The 16,366-nt window shown below is 50.8% G+C and overlaps 1 pseudogene; it reads left to right on the top strand.

Annotated features, from left to right (window-relative positions):
* The first annotated feature begins 3,633 nt into the window (after window positions 1-3,633).
* LOC140207880 (uncharacterized) lies at window positions 3,634-13,235 on the top strand (annotated as a pseudogene).
* The last annotated feature ends 3,131 nt before the right edge of the window (window positions 13,236-16,366 follow it).

Here is a 16,366-nt window from a genome sequence, read left to right as displayed (position 1 = left end):
TGCTCGTTAATCTGTGGAATTCTCTGCCACAGGAAGCAGTTGAGGCCAGTTCATTGGCTATATTTAAGAGGGAGTTAGATATGGCCCTTGTGGCTACGGGGGTCAGGGGGTATGGAGGGAAGGCAGGGGCGGTGTTCTGAGTTGGATGATCAGCCATGATCATAATAAATGGCGGTGCAGGCTCGAAGGGCCGAATGGCCTACTCCTGCACCTATTTTCTATGTTTCTATGTTATCTATTACTGTTAATTTATCTCTACATTTGCACAGATTGTTGGTCATTGATCCCGTTTACAGTTACTGTTCTATAGGTCTACTGAGCATGCCCGTAAGTAAAAGTATCTCAGGGCTGCATGTGATGTCATCGACGCTTTCTGATACCGAATTGCACTTTGAACTTTGAACCGAACTTCGCTTTATTGACAAGTGCCGAACTACCCCGCGATCTCCAGTGCACAGAATGTCCGGTTGTCCGGCTTGCTTCCTTTCAAGTATCATTCCCGCTACGCGGAATCCAACTCTGTCGACCACCCACCTGTCGACCACGGGATTTCTTTTTTCCCCACACGCGTTTTGCACACGACATTACTGGAGTTCGTGGTCCGTGGGGAAATCTGCCCTCTTAGGTTAGTGGGTCTCAGAACACAGTTCAAATCCACTGGCCTTTCTTGGCCCCTGTCTTTATTAACCCTCGATCTTATTAAGAGTGTGAGGGGTGCCAAGTTGCTGTCATAGATTTGAGAGTTTAAGATGATGGTGGGGAGGGGTGGGATATGATTTGTTTCAGAATTCCATATGCGTTGGAATAGATGTAGAGTGAGTGCGTAGCGTGACGATCTTGAAGGTCACGGTGTTTTGCTGAGGGCCAGAGTGTGTTTAGTGGCAGCAGGACAATTAAACAAAGAAACCAAGGAGGCACAAGTGAGAACAAGCTGAAACTAGAGAACACAACAACAGCTGCAATACTGCGCCCACACAGACAAGCTGTTGTGATTCCCAGACTACAATTATCGTAAAACCAGTTTGAAGAAGGTGCGGGATATTTCAACGTGGCACGCTGCAGCGTCACTGAATTTCCATTCACGAGATCGACAAAAAAACACAAGAGAAATAATTTCCCACTGCCCGCATATTACCACCTTAACCCGATCACAATACCAAACCTCATCACACACAACAATTCCGAACTGAATGCCCCAGCACGGCCAGCAGTCCTGAGAAACGTATTCGCTTGCACTGAACATGCGCGCCAAACACACTCTGGCCCTGAACAAAACACCATGATCTTCAAGATCTCCTACCCTCCCATCTTACTTCATCCCTCGGCATCGCTCCCCAATTCTGGGCAGCGCATTTGGTTATACTACACATTCCCACTAAACACCCACCGACCCTCAGGAACAATGCATGGTCTTCAAAACCCTCACCCTCCACTCACACTCTACAAATATCCCAACACATGGAATTCTAAAATAAAACCATACCGGATCCCTCCCCCACCATCATCTCGTACACACAAACCTATGAATGCGCCTGCCACGCATCACACTCTGAATAACGTAGAACATATACATTTACAGCACATTGCAGGATCATCGGCACAGAATTCTGTGAAGTCCTTGTAACCTACTTTAGAATTTCCCCAGCGCACAGCCCTCTATTATTCTAAGCACCATGTATTTATCTGATAGCCTTTTCATACACCCTATTGAATCCCCCCAGTACCACCGTCGCTGGCTCTGCATTACACGCACCCACCACTCTCCGTGTAAAACTTACCTCTGACATCTCTTCTGTACCAATTTCGAAACACCTCAAAACTCTACCCACTCGCGGTGACCATTTCCGTCCTGGGAAAATAAAAAGCCTCTGGCTATCGACACGATCAATGCCTCCCATCATCATATACACCTCTATCAGGTCAACTCTCATCCTCCGTCCCTCCAAGGAGAAATGGCCAAGTACACTCAACCCTTCTCACAGGTTACGCCTCCCCAATCCAAGCAACACCCTTGTAAAATCCTCAGCACTCTCACTATAATACCCAAATCCTTCCTGATGTGAGGCGACCAGAACTGACCACAGTATTCCAAGTGGGGTCTGACCAAGGTCTTGTACAGATGTAACATTACCTCACGGCTCTTGACCTCAGTCTCACGGTTGATGCATGCCAACTCACCATGCACCTTCTGAACAACACTGTCAACCTGCTCAGCAGCTTTGAGTGTCCTCTCGACACGAACCACAAGATCTCTCTGATCCTCCACACTGCCAAGAGTCTTACCATCAATATTTTATTCTGTCTTCAGATTGGACCTACCAAAGTAAACCGCTTCGCACCTGACTCTGCTCATCCCAGTTCTGCATCCCTTCGCTGTCTCGCTGTATCCTCTGACAGGCCTCCAGACTACCTACAAAACAACTTCTGTGCCATCAGCAAACGTACTAACCCACCCTCCCACTTCTTCATCCATGTGATATACAAAAATCACAAAGAGGAGGGTCCCAAAACTGATCCCTGCGGCAAACCACGTGTCACCGCCCTCCATGAAGAAAACGAACCATATATAGCCACCCTTTCCCTTCCGTGTGCAAGCCAATTCTGGACCGGCAAAGCATGGCCTCCTTGGATCCCACGCCGCTTTGCTTTCTGAATGAGCCTACTATGGGGAACCTTATCAAATGCTTTACTGAAATCCATATACACTGCATCCACTGCTCTACCTTCATCAGTTTGATTTGTTACTTCCTCAAAGAACTCGGTCAGGTTCCTAAGGTACGACCTAGAGACATAGAAACATAGAAAATAGGTGCAGGAGTAGGCTATTCGGCCCTTCGAGCCTGCACTGCCATTCAGTACGATCATGGCTGATCATCCACCTCAGAACCCTGTACCTGCCTTCCCTCCATACCCCCTGATCCCTTTAGCCACAAGGGCCGTATCTAACTCCCTCTTAAATATAACCAATGAACTGGCCACAACTGTTTCCTGTGGCAGAGAATTCCACAGATTCACCAGTCTGTGTGTGAAGAAGTTTTTCCTCCTCTCGGTCCTAAAAGGCTTCCCCTCTATCCTCAAACTGTGACCCCTCGTTCTGGACTTCCCCAACATCGGGAACAATCTTCCTGCATCCAGCCTGTCCAATCCCTTTAGAATTTTATACGTTTCAATAAGATCCCCCCTCAATCTTCTAAATTCCAACGAGTATCAGCCTAGTCTATCCAGTCTTTCATCATATGAAAGTTCTGCCATCCCAGGAATCAATCTGGTGAACCTTCTTTGTACTCCCTCTATGGCAAGGATGTCTTTCCTCAGATTAGGGGAACAAATCTGCGCACAATAGTCCAGGTGTGATCTCACCAAGGCCTTGTACAACTGCAGTAGTACCTCCCTGCTCCTGTACTCGAATCCTCTCGCTATGAATGCCAGCATACCATTCGCCTTTTTCACCGCCTGCTGTACCTGTATGCCCACTTTCAATGACTGGTGTATAATGACACCCAGGTCTCGTTGCACCTCCCCTTTTCCTAATCGGCCACCAGTCAGATAATAATCTGTTTTCCTGTTTTTGCCACCAAAGTGGAAAACCTCACATTTATCCACGTTAAATTGCAACTGCCATGAATTTGCCCACTCACCTCACCTATCCAAGTCACCTGCTCTTGATGAAGCTATTCCGACTGTCGCTAATCCGATTATGTCTCTCCTTATGTTCATAAATCCTGCCTCTCAGAATCTTCTCCAACAACTTGCCCATCACTGAAGTCAGACTCACTGGTCTCTACTTTCCAGGGTTGACTCTAGGCCCATTCCGGAACACGGTAACAACCTCTGCAACTTTCCTATCCTCCAGTACTTCCCCCGTCCCTATTGGTGACGCAAAGATCATCGCAAGAGGCTCCGTAATCTTCCCCTTGTTTCCCACCGATGCCTTGGTTCCACTTAATCCGGTCCCGGTGACTTATCTAACGTAATGCTTTTCAAAACCTCCAGCACATCCTCTTCCTCAAGGTTTTTTGCTCTATCGTTTCAACCCACTGTAAGTCATCCCTACAATCGCCAAGGCCTTTTCCCTGGTGAGTACTGAAGTGAAGTATTCATTAAGTAACTCCGCTACCACCTCGACTCTATGAACACGTTTTCACTATCGCAGCTGACTGGTTCTATTCTTACCCTGGTCTTATTCATCCTCTTGCTCTTCACATACTTGTAGAGTGCCTTGGGGTTTTCCTTAATCCTGCTCACCAATGCCTTCTCATGGCCCCTTCTGGCTCTCCTAATTACATCCTTGGGCGTTTTCCCAGCCAATTTATCATTTTATAGAGCTCAAACAGTACCCAATTCTTGAACCTTTCCTAAGCTTTTCTTTTCTAACTAGATGTTCCACATACGTTATTCCTAACCTCTACCATCATTTATCTGCCTCAACGAAACATACCTGTGCAGAACTCCATGCAAATGTTCCCTCAGTATTTGCCATTTTCTGCTGTACATCTCTCTGTTCTAGTTACCAATCTGCAAGTGGGATATCGACAAGACAAGAGGAATGCAAAGAAGCTTTACAAGGATGTCACGAGGACTTGCGTTATACTCGCTGAGGGCACCGGAATGAGGGCTGGTTTGACAATCGTGTTCAGAATTATAGATGGTGCAGAAAGTGTAAATGCCGTCGCGTTTTACCGCTCAGATTGACAGTAGGATTAGATGTCCTGGTGAAAGGGGAAAGTTGAAATGCTTGAGAGCAACATCTTCTGGAACTTCTCTCAGAGGGTGTTGACACGTGTCTGCCAGAGGAACATGAGGACATAGGAAATAGGAGCACGAGTCGGTCATCAGACCCGTAGAGCCTGCTCAGATATTCAAATAAAGTCGTTGCCAATCTGTCCATGGACACATCTCCACCTCACTGCCTGTTCTACATAACCCTTAGTTCTCTTTCGATGCAAAAATCTATTCATCCTTTTCTTAAATATGTTTACTGAGGGAGCCTCCACTGCTTCATCCGGCACAGAATTCCACAGATTCACCACTCTCTGGGAAAGGCAGTTCCTCCTCATATCAGTCCTACATCTACTTCCTCGAAACATGAGGATATCTTCCTTGGTTCTAGTTTCATCTAAGAGTGGAAACTAATTTCCTCGTATAACTAAACCAAGGTAGAACATACAGGGTTAATGGTAAGGCACTGAGGAGTGCAGTGGAACAGAGGGATCTGGCAATACAGATACAAAATTCCCTAAAAGTGGCGTCACAGGTAGATAGGGTCGTAAAGAGAGCTTTTGGTACATTGGCCTTTATTAATCAAAGTATTGAGTATAAGAGCTGGAATGTTATGATGAGGTTGTATAAGGCATTGGTGAGGCCGAATCTGGAGTATTGTCTTCAGTTTTGGTCGCCAAATTACAGGAAGGATATAAATAAGGTTGAAAGAGTGCAGAGAAGGTTTACAAGGATGTTGCCGGAACTTGAGAAACTCAGTTACAGAGAAAGGTTGAATAGATTGGGACTTTATTCCCTGGAGCGTAGAAGAATGAGGGGAGATTTGCTAGAGTTATATAAAATTATGATGGGTATAGATAGAGTGAATGCAAGCAGGCTTTTTCCACTGAGGCAGGGGGAGAAAAAAACCAGAGGACATGGGTTAAGGGTGAGGGGGGCAAAGTTTAAAGGGAACATTAGGGGGGGCTTCTTCACACAGAGAATGGTGGGAGTATGGAATGAGCTGCCAGACGAGGTGGTAAATGCGGGTTCTTTTTTAACATTTAAGAATAAATTGGACAGATACATGGATGGGAGGTGTATGGAGGGATATGGTCCGTGTGCAAGTCAGTGGGACTAGGCAGAAAATGGTTCGGCACAGCCAAGAAGGGCCAAAGGGCCTGTTTCTGTGCTGTAGTTTCTATGGTTCTATGGTAAGGAGTTCTCTCCCTCTCTCTCTGCTTGTTTGGGTTATATTATTGATGAGAGAGAGGACGAACCAATTCGGATAGAGGTTATTCTTCCTCGTGTGTCTGTAAGCGATTGTGTTGCACGGGGCTTTGGGGCAGAAGGCGCGAGGGGGGACAGGGAGAGGGGACTGTGCTGCTCTGCTGTCTGACAATATGATTTAAAAACAGCATGATAAGAAAACAACGAGGCAACAAGGAATGAGGGGGTTAAACTGAAGCTGGAACCGCGGACTATTACATCTGCCAAGGAAATTCACCTAAACAAACAAATTATTCAGAACGATAGATTCCCATGGAAACAGGAGCAGCTGAAACAGACTGATGAAGGTGTGGTGCTTTTCAAAGTGACAGGTTGACGTGGAACTGAATTTCTCATCTCGGGATACACGCACAGAAGTCGGATAATTTAACCACAAACCCGCGTATCAACAACTTAGCCCTCTTTGAACCTCAAATGAAACCATATGTATCGAGATGCAGCTCCTAAGGGACCGCGTTAGGGAACTGGAGCTGCAGCTCGATGACCTTTGTCTAGTCAGGGAGAGTGAGGAGTTGATAGAGAGGAGTTACAGGCAGGTGGTCACACCGGGGCCACGGGAGGCAGACAAGTGGGTCACGGCTAGGACGGGGTGAGGAAGAGTCAGGTAATAGGGAGTACCCCGGTGGCTGTGCCCCTTGACAATAGGTAATCCTGTTTGAGTACTGTTGGGGGGGACAGCTTACCCGGGGGAAGCGACAGCGGCCGTGCCTCTGGCACAGAGTCCGGCCCTGTGGCTCAGAAGGGTAGGGAAAGGAAGAGGAGGTCAGTAGTAATGGGGGACTCGATAGTAAGGGGGTCAGACAGGCGATTCTGTGGGGGCAGTGCGGAGAAGTGAATTGTAGTTTGCCTCCCTGGTGCCAGGGTCCGGGATATTTCTGATCGCGTCCAAGATCGCGTTCTGATCGTGACGGTGAGGAGCCAGAGGTCGTGGTAAGCATAGAAACGTAGAAAATAGGTGCAGGAGTAGGCCATTCTGCCCTTCGAGCCTGCACCGCCATTCAGTATGATCATGGCTGATCACCCAACTCAGAACCCTGTACCTGCCTTCCCTCCATACCCCCTGATCCCTTTAGCCACAAGGGCCATATCTAACTCCCTCTTAAATATAGCCAATGAACTGGCCTCAACTGTTTCCTGTGGCAGAGAATTCCACAGATTCACCACTCTCTGTGTGAAGAAGTTTTTCCTCATCTCGGTCCTAAAAGGCTTCCCCCTTATCCTCAAACTGTGACCCCTCGTTCTGGACTTCCCCAACATCGGGAACAATCTTCCTGCATCTCGCCTGTCCAATCCCTTTAGGATTTTATACGTTTCAATAAGATCCCCCCTCAATCTTCTAAATTCCAATGAGTATAAGCCTAGCCGATCTAGTCTTTCATCATATGAAAGTCCTGCCATCCCAGGAATCAATCTGGTGAACCTTCTTTGTACTCCCTCTATGGCAAGGATGTCTTTCCTCAGATTAGGGGAACAAATCTGCGCACAATAGTCCAGGTGTGATCTCACCAAGGCCTTGTACAACTGCAGTAGTACCTCCCTGCTCCTGTACTCGAATCCTCTCGCTATAAATGCCAGCATACCATTCGCCTTTTTCACCGCCTGCTGTACCTGCATGCCCACTTTCAATGACTGGTGTATAATGACACCCAGGTCTCGTTGCACCTCCCCTTTTCCTAATCGGCCACCATTACAATACAATAGGACTTGCTAAAATAAATTGATTCAATCCAAAAAATTTTCGGAATTGAAACCATACAGGTAAACATTATAGGTAATGTTGGCCTTTATCACAAAGGGAATTGAGTACAAGAGCAAGGAAATCCTTTTGCATTTGTACAGGGCCCTGGTGAGACCACACCTGGAGCATTGTGTGCAGTTTTGGTCTCCAGGGTTAAGGAAGGACATCCTGGCTGTGGAGGAGGTGCAGCGTATCCAAGATATCCTGAAGTGGGAGGGTGAGGAGCCAGAGGTCGTGGTGCATATAGGTACCAATGACATAGGTAGGAAAAGGGATGAGGTCCTGAAAGGAGAATATAGGGAGCTAGGAAGGGAGTTGAGAAAAAGGACCGCAAAGGTAGTAATCTCGGGATTACTGCCTGTGCCATGCGACAGTGAGAGTAGGAATGCGATGAGGTGGAGGATAAATGCGTGGCTGAGGAATTGGAGCAGGGTGCAGGGATTCAAGGTTTTGGATCATTGGGACCTCTTTTGGCGCAGGCGTGACCTGTACAAAAAGGACGGGTTGCACTCGAATCCTAGGGGGACCAATATCCTGGCAGGGAGATTAGCGGGGGCTACTGAGGTGACTTTAAACTAGAATGGTTGGGGGGTGGGAATCAAATTAAAGAGGCTAGGCGAGAAGAGGTTAGTTCACAACAGGGAGATGGGAACAAGTGCAGAGAGACAGCGGGGTGTAAAATGAGGGTAGAAGCAAAAAGTAGTAAGGTGAAAAGTAAAAGTGGCGGGCCGACAAATCCAGGGCAAAAATCAAAAAGGGCCACTTTTCAACATAATTGTATAAGGGCTAAGAGAGTTGTAAAAGAGCGCCTGAAGGCTTTGTGTGTCAATGCAAAGAGCATTCGTAACAAGCTGGATGAATTGAAGGTGCAGATTGTTATTAATGATTATAATATAGTTGGGATCACAGAGACATGGCTCCAGGGTGACCAGGGATGAGAGCTCAACGTTCAGGGATATTCAATATTCAGGAAGGATAGACATGAAAGAAAAGGAGGTGGGGTAACATTGCTGGTTAGAGAGGAGATTAACGCAATAGAAAGGAAGGACATAAACCGGGAAGATGTGGAATCGATATGGGTAGAGCTGCGTAACACTAAGGGGCAGAAAACGCTGGTGGGAGTTGTGTACAGGCCACCAAACAGTAGTAGTGAGGTTGGGGATGGAATTAAACAGGAAATTAGAAAGGTGTGCAATAAAGGAACAGCAGTTATAATGGGTGACTTCAATCTACATGTAGATTGGGTGAACCAAATTGGTAAAGGTGCTGAGGAAGAGGATTTCTTGGAATGTATGCGGGATGGTTTTTTGAACCAACTAGAGAGCAGGCTATTCTGGACTGGGTTTTGAGCAATGAGGAAGGGTTAATTAGCAATCTTGTCGTGAGAGGCCCCTTGGGTAAGAGTGACCATAATATGGTGGAATTCTTCATTAAGATGGAGAGTGACATAGTTAATTCAGAAACAAAGGTTCTCAACTTAAAGAGGGGTAACTTTGAAGGTATGAGACGTGAATTAGCTAAGATAGACTGGCAAATGACACTTAAAGGGTTGACGGTGGATATGCAATGGCAAGCATTTAAAGATTGCATGGATGAACTACAGCAATTGTTCATCCCACTTTGGCAAAAGATTAAACCAGGGAAGGTAGTGCACCCGTGGCTGACAAGGGAAATTAGGGATAGTATCAATTCCAAAGAAGAAACATACAAATTACCCAGAAAAAACGGTTCACCTGAGGATTGGGAGAAATTCGGAGTCCAGCAGAGGAGGACAAAAGGTTTAATTAGGAAAGGGAAAAAAGATTATGAGAGAAAACTGGCAGGGAACATAAAAACTGTCTGTAAAAGCTTTTATAGATACGTGAAAAGAAAAGGATTGGTTAAGACAAATGTAGGTCCCTTACAGTAAGAAACAGGTGAATTGATTATGGGGAACAAGGACATGGCAGACCAGTTGAATAGCTATTTTGGTTCTGTCTTCACAAAGCAGGACACAAATAATCTTCCAGAAATAGTAGGGGACAGAGGGTCTAGGGCGATGGAGGAACTGAGGGAAATATATGTTAGTAGGGAAGTAGTGTTAGCTAAATTGAAGGGATTAAAGGCAGATAAATCCCCAGGGCCAGATGGTCTGCATCCCAGAGTGCTTAAGGAAGTAGCCCAAGAAATAGTGGATGCATTAGTGATAATTTTTCAAAACTCTTCAGATTCTGGACTAGTTCCTGAGGATTGGAGGGTGGCTAATGTAACTCCGCTTTTTAAAAAAGGAGGGAGAGAGAAACCAGGGAATTATAGACCGGTTTGCCTAACGTCGGTGGTGGGGAAACTGCTGGAGTCAGTTATCAAGGCTGTGATAACAGCACATTTGGAAAGCGGTGAAATCATCGGACAAAGTCAGCATGGATTTGTGAAAGGAAAATCATGTCTGACGAATCTCATAGAATTTTTTGAGGATGTAACTAGTAGAGTGGATAGGAGAGAACGAGTGGATGTGGTATATTTGGATTTTCAGAAGGCTTTTGACAAGGTCCCACACAGGAGATTAGTGTGCAAACTTAAAGCACACGGTATTGGGGGTAAGGTATTGATGTGGATAGAGAATTGGTTGGCAGACAGGAAGCAAAGAGTGGGAATAAACGGGACCTTTTCAGAATGGCAGGCAGTGACTAGTGGGGTACCGCAAGGCTCAGTGCTGGGACCCCAGTTGTTTACAATATATATTAATGACTTAGATGAGGGAATTAAATGCAGCATCTCCAAGTTTGCGGATGACACGAAGCTGGGTGGCAGTGTTAGCTGTGAGGAGGATGCTGAGAGGATGCAGGGTGACTTGGATAGGTTGGGTGAGTGGGCAAATTCATGGCAGATGCAATTTAATGTGGATAAATGTGAGGTTATCCACTTTGGTGGCAAAAGCAGGAAAACAAATACTTATCTGAATGGTGGCCGATTAGGAAAAGGGGAGGTGCAACGAGACCTGGGTGTCATTATACACCAGTCATTGAAAGTGGGCATGCAGGTACAGCAGGCGGTGAAAAAGGCGAATGGTATGCTGGCATTTATAGCGAGAGGATTCGAGTACAGGAGCAGGGAGGTACTACTGCAGTTGTACAAGGCCTTGGTGAGACCACACCTGGAGTATTGTGTGCAGTTTTGGTCCCCTAATCTGAGGAAAGACATCCTTGCCATAGAGGGAGTACAAAGAAGGTTCACCAGATTGATTCCTGGGATGGCAGGACTTTCATATCGTCAGGGCTAACTGAAGGGTCTTGGCCTGAAACGTTGACTGCACCTCTTCCTGGAGATGCTGCCTGGCCTGCTGCGTTCACCAGCGACTTTTATGTGTGTTGCTTGAATATCCAGCATCTGCAGAATTCCTGTTGTGTACCTTTACCCACCCTGCTACTGGTAAAACTGCCAACCCCTTCCCTCAATTCCTCCATCTCCGCCACATCTGTTCTCACGATGAGGCTTTTCATTCGAGGACGAACGAGGTGTCCCTTTTCTTCAAGGAAAGGGGCTTTCCTTGCTCGACCATCAACGCTGCCTTCGACCGCATCTCCTCCATGTCACGCACACCTGCTGTTACCCCATCCTACCAGGGATAGGGTTCCTCACGTCCTCGCCTACCACCCCACCGGCCTCCGCGTCAAGTTTTAGTACTCCAAAACTTCATCTCACTCCACGCCACTCCCTTGTCGACTCGTCCCTCCTGGCGCTTACCCGTGCGAGCGGGACAAGTGCTACCCCTGCCCCTGCACCTCCTCCCTCGCTGCCTCCCGGGTCCCCCTCCGACACTTCACCTGTGAGCCTGTTGGAGTTATTTACTGTGTCTGCTGCTCCCGGCGTGGCCTCTCCTGTATGTCGGCGAGGCATGACGTAGGCTGGGAGACTGTTTCACCTACGAGTGGGATCTCCCAGAGGCCACCCATTATAATTCCACTTCCCATTCCCATTCTGATATGTCTATCCACGGCCTCCTCTACTGTAAAGATGAAGCCACACTCAGGATGGAGGAACAACACCTTATATTCTGTCTGGGTAGTCTCCAAACTGATGGCATGAATGTCCATTGCTCAAACTTCCGCTAATGCCCCTCCCTCGCCCTTCCCCATCTCCTGTTTCCCTCTCTCACCTCATCTCCTTGGCTGCCCATCGTCTCCTTCTGGTGTTCCTCACCCCTTCCCGTTCTTCCATGGCCCTCTGTCCTCTCCAATCAAATCCCCCCTTTCTCCAGCCCTGTATCTCTTTCACCAATCAGATCCCCCCTTCTCCAGCCCTGTATCTCTTTCACCAATCAGATCCCCTCCTTCTCCAGCCCTGTATCTCTTTCGCCAATCAGATCCCCTCCTTCTCCAGCCCTGTACCTCTTTCACCAATCAGATCCCCTCCTTCTCCAGCCCTGTATCTCTTTCACCAATCAGATCCTTCCTTCTCCAGACCTTTATCTCTTTCACCAATCAGATCACCCCCCTTCTCCAGACCTTTATCTCTTTCACCAATCAGATCTCCCTTTTCTCCAGCCCTGTATCTCATTCACCAATCAGATCCCCCCTTCTCCAGACCCGTACCTCGTTCACCCATCAGATCCCCTCCTTCTCCAGCCCTGTATCTCATTCACCAATCAGATCGCTTCTCCAGACCCGTACCTCGTTCACCAATCAGATCGCCCCTTCTCCAGACCTGTACCTCATTCGCCAATCAGATCCCCTCCTTCTCCAGCCCTGTATCTCTTTCACCAATCAGATCCCCTCCTTCTCCAGCCCTGTATCTCTTTCACCAATCAGATCACCCCCCTTCTCCAGACCTTTATCTTTTTCACCAATCAGATCTCCCTTTTCTCCAGCCCTGTATCTCATTCACCAATCAGATCCCCCCTTCTCCAGACCCGTACCTCGTTCACCCATCAGATCCCCTCCTTCTCCAGCCCTGTATCTCATTCACCAATCAGATCGCTTCTCCAGACCCGTACCTCGTTCACCAATCAGATCGCCCCTTCTCCAGACCTGTACCTCATTCGCCAATCAGATCCCCTCCTTCTCCAGCCCTTTATCTCGTTCACCAATCAGATTCCCCCTTCTCCAGCCCTGTATCTCTTTCACCAATGATTCCCCCTTCTCCAGCCCTGTCTCCCATTCACCAATCAGATTCCCCTTTCTCCAGCCCTTTATCTCTTTCACCAATCAGATCCCCTCCTTCTCCAGCCCTGTGTCTGTTTCACCAATCAGATTCCCCCTTCTCCAACCCTGTCTCCGATTCACCAATCAGATTCCCCTTTCTCCAGCCCGGTATCTCTTTCACCAATCAGATCCCCCCTTCTCCAGCCCGTGACCTCTTTCACCAATCAGATTGCCTCTTTCACCAGCCCTTGACCTCTTTCACCAATCAGATCCCCCCTTCTCCAGACCTGTATCACTTTGCCCAATCAGGCCAGTCCCGCCGAAGGGAATCGGCCCGAAACCTCCACTGTACTCTTTTTCTCCCCCATCGCTGCTGCCTGGCCTGCTGAGTTCCTCCAGCGTTTTGTGAGCGCTGCCGTCCCAAATTTGCATCCCTCCCGCCATCAAATCACCCCTCAAGCTCGATCTCGGGTCTTCCGCACCCGTGTAGATTTCCCCCGCACTCTCTAAACCTTGCTTCACATCGGCCGGCCAGAGATAAAGTCTGCAGACGCTGGGAATGCAAAGCAACACACACACACACAGAACGCTGGAAGAACTCAGCAGGCCAGGCAGCATCCCTGGGGACGGGGACAGTCGACATTTTGGGCCGAGACCCCCTTTCGTTCGCCATCCCCACCCTCTGCTTGTTCCCTGACCAAGATGCCACCAGGTATTCGTGCACCCACTCTCCCTTCTCACATGTCCCCTTGTCCCTCGACACTCCCCACCGTTCACGGCCCGTGTGTCCCACCCTCGTACACCGAGGTCCCCCTGTCCATCGACACTCTCCACCGTTCACGGTGCGTGTCCTACCCTCGTACGCTGAGTTCCCCCGTCCCTCGACACTTCCCACCGTTCACGGTGTGTGTGTCCTACCCCGGTACCCCGAGGTCCCCCCGTCCCTCGACACTCCCCACCGTTCACGGTGTGTGTCCCACCCTCGTACACCAAGGTCCCCCTGTCCCTCGACACTCCCCACCGTTCACAGTGTGCGTCCCACCCTCGTACGCTGAGGTCCCCCTGTCCCTCGACACTCCCCACCGTTCACAGTGTGTGTCCCACCCTCGTACACCAAGGTCCCCCTGTCCCTCGACACTCCCCACCGTTCACAGTGTGTGTCCCACCCTCGTACACCGAGGTCCCCCTGTTCCTCGACACTCCCCACCGTTCACAGTGTGTGTCCCACCCTCGTACGCCGAGGTCCACCTGTCCCTTGACACTCCCCACCGTTCACGGTGCGTGTCCTACTCTCGTACGCCAGAGTCCCCCTGTCCCTCGACACTCCCCACCTTTCATGGCGTGTGTCCCACCCTCGTACACCAAGGTCCCCCTGTCCCTCGACACTCCCCACCGTTCACAGTGTGTGTCCCACCCTCGTACGCCGAGTCCCCCTGTCCCTCGACACTCCCCATCATTCACAGTGCGTGTCCTACCCTCGTACGCCGAGGTCCCCCTGTCCCTCGACACTCCCCACCGTTCACGGTGTGTGTCCCACCCTCGTACCCCGAGTCCCCCTGTCCCTCGACACTCCCCATCATTCACAGTGCGTGTCCTACCCTCGTACGCCGAGGTCCCCCTGTCCCTCGACACTCCCCACCGTTCACGGTGCGTGTCCCACCCTCGTACCCCGAGTCCCCCGTCCCTCGACACTCCTCACCGTTCACGGTGTGTGTCCCACCCTCGTACACCGAGGACCCCCGTCCCTCGACACTCCCCACCGTTCACGGTGTGTGTCCTACTCTCGTACGCCAGAGTCCCCCTGTCCCTCGACACTCCCCACCGTTCACGATGCGTGTCCCACCCTCGTACGCCAAGTCCCCCTGTCCCTCGACACTCCCCATCATTCACAGTGCGTGTCCTACCCTCGTACGCCGAGGTCCCCCCGCCGCTCGACACTCTCCACCGTTCACGGTGTGTGTCCCACCCTCGTACGCCGAGTCCCCCCGTCCCTCGACACTCCCCACCGTTCACGGTGCGTGTCCCTCCCTCGTACCCCGAGTCCCCCTGTCCCTCGACACTCCCCACCGTTCACGGTGCGTGTCCCACCCTCGTACGCCGAGGTCCCCCCGCCGCTCGACACTCCCCACCGTTCCCGGTGTGTGTCCCACCCTCGTACGCCGAGGTTCCCCCGCCGCTCGACACACCCCACCGTTCACGGTGTGTGTCCCACCCTCGTACCCCGAGTCCCCCAGTCCCTCGACACACCCCACCGTTCACGGTGCGTGTCCCACCCTCGTACGCCGAGTCCCCCTGTCCCTCGACACTCCCCACCGTTCACACTGTGTCCCATCCTCACAGGCCGAGGTCCCCCTGTCTCTCGACACTCCCCACCGTTCACGGTGTGTGTCTACCCTCGTACGCCGAGGTCACCCTGTCCCTCAACGCTCCCCACCGTTCCTGTTGCGTGTCTGACCCTCGTACGCCGAGGTCCCCTGCCCCTCGACACTCCCCACTGTTCACGGTGAGTGTCTACCCTCGTACGCCGAGGTCACCCTGTCCCTCAACGCTCCCCACCGTTCCTGTTGCGTGTCCCACCCTCGTACCCCGAGGTCCCCCCGTCCCTCGACACTCCCCACCGTTCACAGTGTGTCCCACCCTCATAGGCCGAGGTTCCCCCCGTCCCTCGACACTCCCCACCGTTCATGTTGCGTGTCTGACCCTCGTACACCGAGGTCCCCCTGTCCCTCGACACTGCCTGCCCTTCCGCGGTTTTGCGGGTTTACCCAGGCAAAGAGGGGTGCATGAGGTGGTTGTGTCGACAATGTTGGGGGGGTGGGGGCCATCAAATATACGTACGTGCAGAGTCACCCGCGGATCTCATCCATCTTTTATTGCTGCGAGAATGCCCCTCCCCGCCCCTCCCACCCTCCCTCCGCCCTCGGCTTCCGGGTACAGGACTGGGTGGGGGGTTGGGGGATATACCAGACTCTGTACCCCTCCACAATCCCCTCGATCTTCCACCCGGCCGCCCCCTTTGACAGCCACGGGCCGGGTGTTCGTTCTCTGCCGGAGGATCGAGCTGCGGGGTGGGGGGGGAGGGCGCCCCCGATGCCTCGTACCTAGTAGGTGTAGTTCTGGGTGTAGAGGGAGAAGTTGGCCCCGGGGCCCGCGTCCCCTGACGGAACGTACTCCCCTTTGGACGCCAAGCTGTTGATCTGCAGAGTTGGGAGGGGGAGCAGGAACGGGAACGGGGTGGGGGGTAGGAGGGGAAGCAAAAGACGGAGGAGGCAGTCAGAGGCGAAGGTGAGATTTCGTGCCGCCGTGTGGGGAGGTCTCCAGCTGAGCTGGGATTCGAACCGTTGGTGCCGGTCGCTCGGGAAGTGGAGACCGCCCCGTCCGCTCGATACGGACCCATCCGAGACAGGAGCATTCACCTGTCGTTCGTGTAGCTGCCTCGGCCGCTCCCTCTGGCAGCTCGTCCCACAGACAGATCACCCGTATCCCTCTGAACCTTCCCTATCCGTGTCCCTGTCCGAGT

Source organism: Mobula birostris, chromosome 13 (assembly GCF_030028105.1).
Source record: "Mobula birostris isolate sMobBir1 chromosome 13, sMobBir1.hap1, whole genome shotgun sequence".
Lineage (NCBI taxonomy): Eukaryota > Metazoa > Chordata > Chondrichthyes > Myliobatiformes > Myliobatidae > Mobula > Mobula birostris.
Note: the sequence above shows the minus strand (reverse complement) of the source record. Positions and strands in the feature narration are given on the sequence as shown.